This window comes from Phacochoerus africanus, chromosome 15 (assembly GCF_016906955.1).
Source record: "Phacochoerus africanus isolate WHEZ1 chromosome 15, ROS_Pafr_v1, whole genome shotgun sequence".
Lineage (NCBI taxonomy): Eukaryota > Metazoa > Chordata > Mammalia > Artiodactyla > Suidae > Phacochoerus > Phacochoerus africanus.
In genome coordinates, this window is record NC_062558.1 from 1962799 (window position 1) to 1972834 (window position 10036).

At 39.2% G+C, this 10036-nt stretch overlaps 1 non-coding gene across 1 annotated transcript; it reads left to right on the plus strand.

Moving 5' to 3' along the window:
- Positions 1-637: 637 nt before the first annotated feature.
- Positions 638-739, plus strand: LOC125117096 (U6 spliceosomal RNA). Its single transcript, XR_007132472.1, has one exon. It is a non-coding gene; the product is annotated as a U6 spliceosomal RNA (small nuclear RNA).
- Positions 740-10036: the final 9297 nt, after the last annotated feature.

The following is a 10036-nucleotide window of genomic DNA, read 5'->3' on the forward strand; positions in this document are numbered from 1 at the left end:
TGTTGTGAAACAGCCTCAGTGCCCAAATAGAAATGCAGAGACCGTTTGCAGTGAAGGAGAAAAGAATGGCTTTGATTGCTTTGCCAGGCAAAAGAGGCCACAGCAGGCTACTGCCCTAAAGACTCTGCCCTCCTTTGGGAGATAACATGTGGTCTTATAGTTTGGGGAATGGAAAATAGAACCACAGATAGGATTGGGGTAGATGCAAGCTTGCATACTTCCTCAAAGCTGGTGTTTAGCGGCCATGGGACCGGTCCCGGTGGTCCTTGAGCTTATCATAATGTGACCTTTCTGGAATGAAGAATATTTGATCAAGTAAGTAGTTAACATTTTTCATCTGTTGGGAGTTGTAGTCTGCAGAAGAGCTCAAAGATATTATTATGTGTATCCCCCGAGGGGGAACCAGGACCCTGCCCCAAGGTTGCATTATTGTCTCTCGACTGCTCCTCCTGGTCTCTGCATCCCCTCCCTTCCCTGATGGGCAACTGTTTGAACCAGCCTTTTAGAACTCAGGGGAGGTCACAGGAGGCTGAATGAAGCCTGTTTCCTATAGACAAGAAATGGGGGACACGGAAAGTCTTCCAGGCGCAGGAGCCCCACAGAGGCCTGCTAGGTTTCACTCTTAAAACTGAGTTCTGTGCTTGATTTGGCAACACCCATACTAAAATTGGAACTATACAGAGAAGATTCACATGGCCTCTGTGCAAGGATGACATGCAAATTCATGAAACATTTATTTAAGAAAACAAAAAATCTGACTTCCCCTGCCAAGTTTGTGATTAACCTTTATATTCAGAACTTTAGTCTCTGTCTTGTCCTATCTCCAGTTCCCCTCAGGATTGAGAAGTATTAGAGAAAAGGGAAGCGTGAAAGCAGGGAGACCCAGCAGGGCCTTCCCTGGTACAAAAGCCCCTCCCTGGGCCCCTGCTGCTCATCTGTAGGAAAAGCTTTAGTCTGTTAGGACTTCCCTGAGTTCCAAAGAGCAGACACAAGAAATTAACAATTAGAGAAGGGAGAGAATGGAGAAACAAAGGAAAAAGAGGCATTCGAGAAAAGTAATGATAATTGTTCAGTGAAAAAACAAGAGTCCTAGCTCCTCCTCAAGGGATATACAAAACTATCTGACCCACATCTTCAAGCTATTCTCTAGAAATCAAGCCCCCCACTGGGAGAGGATGGTGATTACAGGCTGAACACAAGCACATAGACCCCAGATTGGTTTTCTTACAGCAGGTGGGTAGTTAGGTATAAGCAGAGAAAGGGGGTCGGGACATGAGGCTAGGTGGCAGGAAATCACTCATCACGCAAACTGAAGGGTCCATGGGCAAAGAAAAGCAAGAGTATGCAGACTAACAGCAAGTCACACATTTTGGTGTGATTAGTGCCTGAAGGCAGACAAAAAAAAAAGATGGAAAAAGTGCATGAATTTCCAGCATCCCAAATATAACCTGTTGCTCATTACGCCCTCATCATACTATAATTATAATAGAATTAGTATGCAGATAAGAAGTAGTCATCATTCACTGAAGCCATGACACATCCAATCAAAGTTAAATAAGGACAAAAATCCCTCCTCCTCTTGGGAAAATGGAGCTGGAATAAAAATTGAGGAATATGACACCCAAATCCCTCCTTCCCAGTGAATATTCCACCCATGCAATTGTATTTCCTTCCTCATCTGAAGGAAACACTGGAGAGGAAAGGTTAGATGCATAATTACGTGGGGTGTGGGTGGGAAGAGAGGAGTCATGAATAATCCAAGTAGAAAAAGTCCAAGTAAGGGTGCTTTGGGCACAGATGAGAAATCAGTAGAAATCAGTAGAAAATTAGTAGAAACGTCCCCTAATCATTGCCCTTTTCCCCAGAGCGGAGGAGTAAAAACAGAAAGGTCACAAAAGCAGAAGTAACTCCGTCCAAAAATTAAGTAGCAATTAGTCAAAGAGAAAATATAGGAAAACCATTTAAGTCAGTGAGAAATGGGAGAAAAGAACTAGAAGAGGACCAAGCCCTCTACTCCTTGTGGGCTTCCTTCAGGGGCCTCAAACCTGCTTCTCTATATCTTTTCAGCCTTCTGCTCCAAGTGGATCTGAGATCCTGCTGCAGAAGTAGAACAACAACATGGCAGCCTCTTTGTCCCCAAAGATAGCCAGTACCTAGGAGAAAGAGCCATCAGAAGCTCAAGAATTCCAGACCACAGGAAAGGCACTGAAGATAATTATGCCCCCTCACAGGCTGGAGAAAGCTGGATGCACAACACTCAGGGAAGCTGCAGGAAGGCCAACACATCCTAGGCCACGCATATTGTCCCCTCCGGACGCAGCAAACCCAGAGAGAGCCCAGTACAACCTCAGGGGAACCCTAGAGCTCTATGAGAAAAGAACCAGGCCTAGGAGGGGATGGGGAAGGCATCAGTGAAAATGCACCTGCACTGCATCAGGAAAGTCCAGATGGACTACACTTTAAGCACAAGCAATTTGGGCCAAATAATTTGGAATTAACACACAAATATAGCACAACATAAATAAATAAATGGGAGTTCCCATCGTGGAGAAGTGGAAATGAATCAGATTAGGAACCATGAGGATGCAGGTTCAATCCCTGGCCTCGCTCAGTGGGGGTTAAGGATCTGGCCTTGCTGTGGCTGTGGCATAGGCTGGCAGCAACAGCTCTGATTAGACCCCTAGCCTGAAAACCTCCATATGCCATGGGTGTGGCCCTAAAAAGACAAAAAGACTAAATACATAAATAAATAAATAAATAAATAAATAAATAAATAGCATAGACATTATAGAGAACTGTATGGAAGTTCCTTAAAAAAACTAAAAATAGAGCTACCATATGATCTAGCTATCCGCCTTCCAGTCATATACCTGGAAAGGATGAAAATGCTAATTCAAAAGGATACATGCACCCCAGTATTAACTGTAGCACTGCTTAACAATAGCCAAGACGTGAAAGCAACCTATGTGTTTACGGATAAACAAACGGATAAAGAAGATGTGGCACATATATACAATGGAATTCTACTTCGCCATAAAAACAAATGAAATAATGCCATTTGCAGCAGCAACATGGATGGACCTAGAGATTACCCTACTAAGTGAAGTATGCCAGGCAAAGACAAAAATCTGATGATATCGCTTGTGTGTGGAATCTAATAAAATGATACAAGTGATTTTATTTACAAAACAGAATAGACCCATAGACGTAGATAACAAACTTATAGTTACCAGAGGGGAAAGGGAGAGGAAGGCTAAATTAGGAGTTTAAGATTAACGTATATACCCTACTATATATAAAATTGATAACCAACAAGGACCTCATGTGTAGCATAGGGAACTATACTCAGTATTTTGTAATAACCTATAAAGGAAAAGAACATGAAAAAATATATATAAATATATGAATCCATATATATATATATATAAATCACTGAAAAAATATATATATTCATATATATATACGAATCACTTTGCTATAGACCTGAGATTAACACAAAATTGTAAATCTACTGTACTTCAATTAAAAAAATTCCTGTCATGGCTCAGATGTTAATGAACCCAATTAGTATCCATGAGGAGGCAGGTTCAATCCCTGGCCTTGCTCAGTGGGTTAAGGATCCAGCATTTCTGTTAGCAGTGGTATAGGTCGCAGATGCAGCTTGGACCTGGTGTTGCTGTGGCTGTGGCATAGGCCAGCAGCTACAACTCCGATTCCACTCCTAGCCTGGGAACCTCCATATGCCCTGAGTGCAGCGCTAAAAAGACTATTTATGTATTTATTTATTTATTTATATGCCATTTGCAGCAACATGGATGGACCTAGAGATTACCCTACTACTATATTATATTCATATAAATAAATAGTTAATGATTTTTTTAAAAAAAGGAAAATGGATGGAAACAATCTGATGTGAAATTGCACAAGTAAAGATTTTTCCAGAAGAAAAGAAGCTGGTTAGATCAAAATTTTGTTTTAAAACATCCCTAGTGCAAACTTGATAAATAGAATAGCAAGGAGTAGAAAAAGTTTGCTGTAAAGCTAAGTTACTCATGACCAGTTCAAGACTTGTCTCTGTGAATGCAGAAGGAAAGAGGCAAGCAGATGAATGCAATTGAAGGGGAAGTAACATCGAGGGAGAGCAGACGCATCTAACACAAAGACCACGGTTGTCCATGCAGAGGGACCCCTTTCAAGAAAAGAGGCAGTGCATTCAGGGATATAATGGAAAAGGATTTTTCTGAACCTGAGAAAGGACAGTCTGCAAACATAAAGGGCAAACCATGACCACCCCTCGACCCCAAACTGGCATACAGCTATCTACAAAATGCAATTACAAAAAGACAACCATTCTTCAGCCATCCTGGTACAACAAAACAAATAACTGGCAAGGGCTAGAACAAGACAACAGCCTGCCCTGGAGCCCCCCCCCCCCCTCCACACACACACCCAAACACAATAAAAAGCATTTTGCATGTTACATTTTTTGCCGGAAAAAAAAAACAAAAACAAAAACAAAACTAGGATCCAGGACATCACCTGCAGGCAAGCTGTGACTTAAGTCTATGTCATGAGGTGGAACATAGGGAATAATTCAGGAGTATATGACCCTGAACAGGAGTGTATGAACAGCCTCTTGCTTGTGAAAAAGTTTGAATGTGGCTATCCAAGGGATCAGACAAGTGCCAATAAAAGGAGTGGTAGCAAAGACGAAAACATCTAAATAGAAAACGAGACAAGTTCCTGAGGGCAGTTTGGGTCCAGAAGGTGCACTGTATGATGCTCAAGAAAGTAAGACTCCCTCTAAAATCAACAAGAATCAAAGCGGGCAGAAGACAATGTAAAGGCTGCCATTTCTCCATCTGTCGCAGCACCAAGCGGGTACCCAGGAAAAGGAAACTCTGAGTTTTACTTAGAGCTGTGAAGGGAACCACCAGGAGGACTAAAAATAAGAATCAAACCAAGAGAAGTCTGGAGGTGGAGGGAAGAGAGGAAGTGGGAGAGTGGTAATTTTCTCTTAGTCATAACAGAGTCAACAGATGCTCGCTAAGAGTTCTAAATTCAGAAACAGAGGGCCAAGTGTGATATAAAGAATTATAAAAAGAACCACTACAAAACCCAAAAACAGAGTCTATGACTTCTACATTACTAACAGACCCACACGTACACATATTCACACATAAAATAATCCTAAAGTTGCAAAGATAGGCCAAATAGCAAGAGATAGGGGTTCGGGGAAGGAAGCTTAAAATAAGATGATATATTAAGACCATGTGTTAAGCCAATATTGTAAAATAGGAAAATCTCATCTAGTGTACAAAATGATTAAGTCAGGTAGGAGAGGCTAACTCTACATGAGCCCAGTAGGAAAAAAAAAAAAAAGAAAATAAAGAAAGTTGCAAGACTAAAGATGAGATAAGAGCCTATCCTGAATAAAGGGGGAGGGAGGCAGGGTGATGAATGGAATCGTAGAATGAATTCTACAGGCAATATTAGGCAACACATTTAAATTCTCCGAGGAAAGAAGTGATTGTTTTAAAAAATATAAAACATTCAAATCAACCTAAGAGTAAGACAAACTTTCATAGAGAAGAGTACCATGGACCCATGCCTATGTTTGGCTCACCTTTCTGGATACTTCCACAGACAAGACACAGGCAAGGAAACAGGTTTCTGACTTTTTTTTTTTTTTTTTTTTTTGCCACATCCAGGGCATATGGAGGTTCCTGGGCTAGGGGTCAAATTGGAACTGTAGCTGCCAGCCTACACCACAGCCACAGCAATGCCATATCCAAGCCGTGTCTGTGACCTACACCACAGCTCATGGCAACAGCTGGATCCTTAACCCACTGAGCAAGGCCAGGGATTGAACCCGCATCCTCATAGATCCTAGTAAGGTTCATTAACCACTGAGCCACGAAGGGAACTCCACTGACTTATTTATAAGGTCAGCATAATTCTAATTCTGAAATATAATGGTAGTATAGAAAATATTTATGAACATAGATATAAAAATCCTAACCAAAATATTAGCACTGAAATAGAAGAAAACTTATTACATGATAATGACACACATTAAATAGCAAAATTAAATAACATCCTCAATAAAGAAACCACAAAACAATTGACTGTGAGGCCACAGGCCCATTCCTTTTCAACCCTGTCTGAGCAGTTCTGATAAACATAACAAAGTTGATACAAACATTGGAATATAAGAGATAAAACTGTTTCTCCTTGCTGATGATATGAGAGCATCCTAGTTAAGCACAAGCCAAGACCCTTGAGATAAAAATTTATGAATTTAGTGAACTGACTGGACATAAATGAAAATCAATGTTTTTTTCTAAAGAATCAGCTAGAAAACTAAATATATATATATGGAAATATATATAGATATAATGCAACAAAATTTTAAAATGTATAAAGCCTATATTAAAAAATAAATAAATTCTGTAATGTTACTGAGAACATAAAATAAGAACTAAGAGGAAAGGATAAAAACATTTGTTTTCATAAACATACCAGTTTTACAAAAATTAATACAAAATGAAGCTAAATTCTAAAGTAGATCTTCAGTAGTTCCCGTCGTGGCTCAGTGGTGAACGAATTCGACTAGGAACCATGAGGTTGCGGGTTCGGTCCCTGCCCTTGCTCAGTGGGTTAACGATCCCGAGTTGCCGTGAGCTGTGATGTAGGTTGCAGACGCGGCTCAGATCCCGAGTTGCTGTGGCTCTGGTGTAGGCCGGCAGCTACAGCTCTGATTAGACCCCTAGCCTGGGAACCTCCATATGCTGCAGGAGTGGCCCAAAGAAATAGCAAAAAGACCAAAAAAATTTAAAAATTTTAAAAATTAAAAAATAAACTACAAAAAGGAATCCAAAAAATAAATAAATAAATAAATAAATAAAATAAAGTAGAGCTTCTAGTCTCCAAGAATGGTAGGCACAGTTATTCAGACCAAACCTCCAATGGAAACCAATTTTAAAAAGTAGGCAAGTTTTTTTTTTTTTTTAATTTTCTTAAAAACATTTAAATCCCCTGAGAAGTTAAGAAATTAAAGAAGGAAAACCAAAATGATAAAGAGTTCAGAGATGTCAGCTCAAAGATGCAGGAGACGTGCAGAGGCTAAGGCAGACTGAATATCAAGGGGGATATACAGAGGGGCCGTGCATATAAATACAGACACAGACCCAGAGGAAGAGAGATGAGTGCTCCTAGAATGCATGTGTAGCATGGAGAAAATCTAGAAGATACATAGTATCACACTGTCATCCAGGGCTCTCTGAAAGGACAAGGATCTGATTTAGATAGAAGGGAAAAATTAGGGGGGGGAAAGAATTAAAAATTTTTTAAAAAGAGAAAAAAAATTAGGGATTAAAAAAAAAAAAAGGAAGAGCCAACAGGTGCAGGGGGTGGAGTTTTGTTAGAACAGCTAACAAATCGCAGTTTTCAGTTTTCATGAAGTTTGCTCCTATGTATAAAATTATATATGTGTGTTTATATGTAAGCAGAGTGAAGCCAGTTAATGCTACAGAGGAAATAACTCAATACTCAACAGTATGTTATTTCTCACTGGCAGTTCCACCAAAGTTGGATCCAGGAACACATGGTAGAAAAATGCCAACAAAAAGGAAGTAGCTTTGTGATACTAAAATCCCTTAGGCTTGGACCGAAGGCGGAAGTTGTTAAACAAGACAAAGAGAGGCAAAGAATCATGACAAAAACTGTGCTCAATAGTAAAGCCACACTCTCATGACGCTTCAGGGACAAGAGATGCAGAGGAAATTGATTTAAATACATCAGTAAGAGCGTTGGGGAGACCTTAGCTGCCAGACCTTTGTCAGATAGACACAAACAAGAAAAAAGATGGAGACACTCAAGAAACTAATGAGTGCGTTTCCAGCATCCATGAAACATGGACAAAATCTAACCATACAGACCACAAAGAAAAAATATCACAATAAAGTCAAATGAAGGAGATCTAAATTATACAAATTACATACTCTGATATAGTGTGAGATTATTAGAAAGCAATTGCAAAAGCGAATAAAAAAGTTTTAAATATGTAAGTAATAGTTGAGTTTGAGGAAGAAATCAAAATCTAGATAACAACCATAAAGAAAATAAAACATATTAAATCTTATAAGATATGCTAAAATTGTGCTCAGGGGGAAATTCCCAAAACACTTACACAGTTAATAAGTGAGATGTATAATTATGAGATGAGGGAGACTAATAAAATCCAATGCTAAATATAATTCAAAATGTTTAAATAAAAATAAAAAAGAAAGATGTAAATAAGAAGAACGAAAGTTTAAATTTAACTTTTTTCTTCTTTTTTAGCTGTACCTATGCAAAAGTTCTGGGGCCAGGGATGGAACCCACGCCGCAGAACTGACCTGAGTCACAGCAGTGACAACACAGTATCCTTAACCTGCTAAGCCACAAGAGCACTCCTAATATATTTTTAAAAGAGTAAAACATGTGACACACAAGGCAGAGCCAACCTTGAGAAATTCATCTGATAAAGAAGCAAGCAATTCTTAGATTTAGACCATTTCTTTCTTTTTAGTGTGTGTGTGTGTGTGTGTGTGTGTGTGTGTGTGTGTGTGTTTTAGGGCCACCCCTGTGGCATATGGAGGTGCCCAGGCTAGGGGTCTAATCAGAGCTCTAGCTGCCAGCCTACGCCACAGCCACAGTAACGCAGGATCCAAACCACATCTGTGACCTATACCACAGCTCACAGAAACTCTGGATCCTTAACCCACTGAGAGAGGCCAGGGATAGAACCCGCAACCTCATGGTTCCTAGTCAGATTCTTTTTCCGCTGCGCCATGACAGGAACTCCTAGACCATTTCTTTCTTACATGGGCAGTGAAAGCAAGGGTGGCCCCCAGCTCCCTAGCCCTTGCACAAAAGACGTGGAGACAAAGGGGTCAGATGATAATAAATTAATGGTAGGACTCCTCGTTGCTGAGGAACCAAAGCCATGCTTTGCTAGACAGTTTTGCAGCTGTAATCTGAGGGCATCAAGGCAGAGACCCTGACCCTCACCAGAACCCAGGGGGCAGTACGAAACTACTTTATGCCAGCCTCTGGGTAGAGCAGGAAACACTTGAGACTTGGTCTCGTAGGAGCTCCCAAGTTTCCCATGCTCTTGCATTGTAGTAGGTGCACAAGCTGTTCTGTCTAGACACCCCCCCCAAAAAAAATGTTTAATTGAAGAGAAACTTCATAAATAAAATTCAAGAATCAGAATAATTTAGTGTATAAATATGGATGTAAGCACATTTTAAAATCTGGATAAATGAATAATTTTCTGGGGAAGAATGTTAACATAGTTTTTCCCAGAAGACTCATAAAATCTCAACAGAAAGAAAAAATTAGGCCTTGATATCATTGTCAAAGAGCTAACCGATGACCAAGCAAAAAAAAAGGAGGTGTATGTGTAATAATCCAGGTAATTTCACTGAAGCCTTTGGTTCTTTCAAGTTATAGGTACTTATGCTATTCCCAGTGTATAAAGATTTTTTTTAAAATAATAACACTAATACTAAAACCAAAAAATTACAAAAACAAAGAAAATATAAATTATAACATCAAAATAAATATGAACTTAGAAAGCAAGGAATTCCTTTAATACAATAAATAGTTTTGATTATTCTTGGCTCTTTGTGCTTCTATCTAAACTTTACAATTAGCTTATCAGTGTCCATGTATACATGTATGTACAGTCAAACAAACTTTGGGAATTTTATTAGAATGAAACAATCTATAGATCAATTTGGAGAGATAGACATCTCTATAACATTGAGTCTTTCAATTCATTAACTTTGTACTTCCCTCCATATATATGTCTTCTTTAGTCTCTCTCAGATGTGTTTTAAAGTTTCAGAGTAGATATCTTACATGTCTTTTGTTAAATTTATTACCATGTATTTGATAATTTTTTGAAATCAGCATACTGAAAATAATACCTTTTAAAATTTTGTTTTCAATTTGTTTGTTGATATGAGACAATATAATTTTTCATATA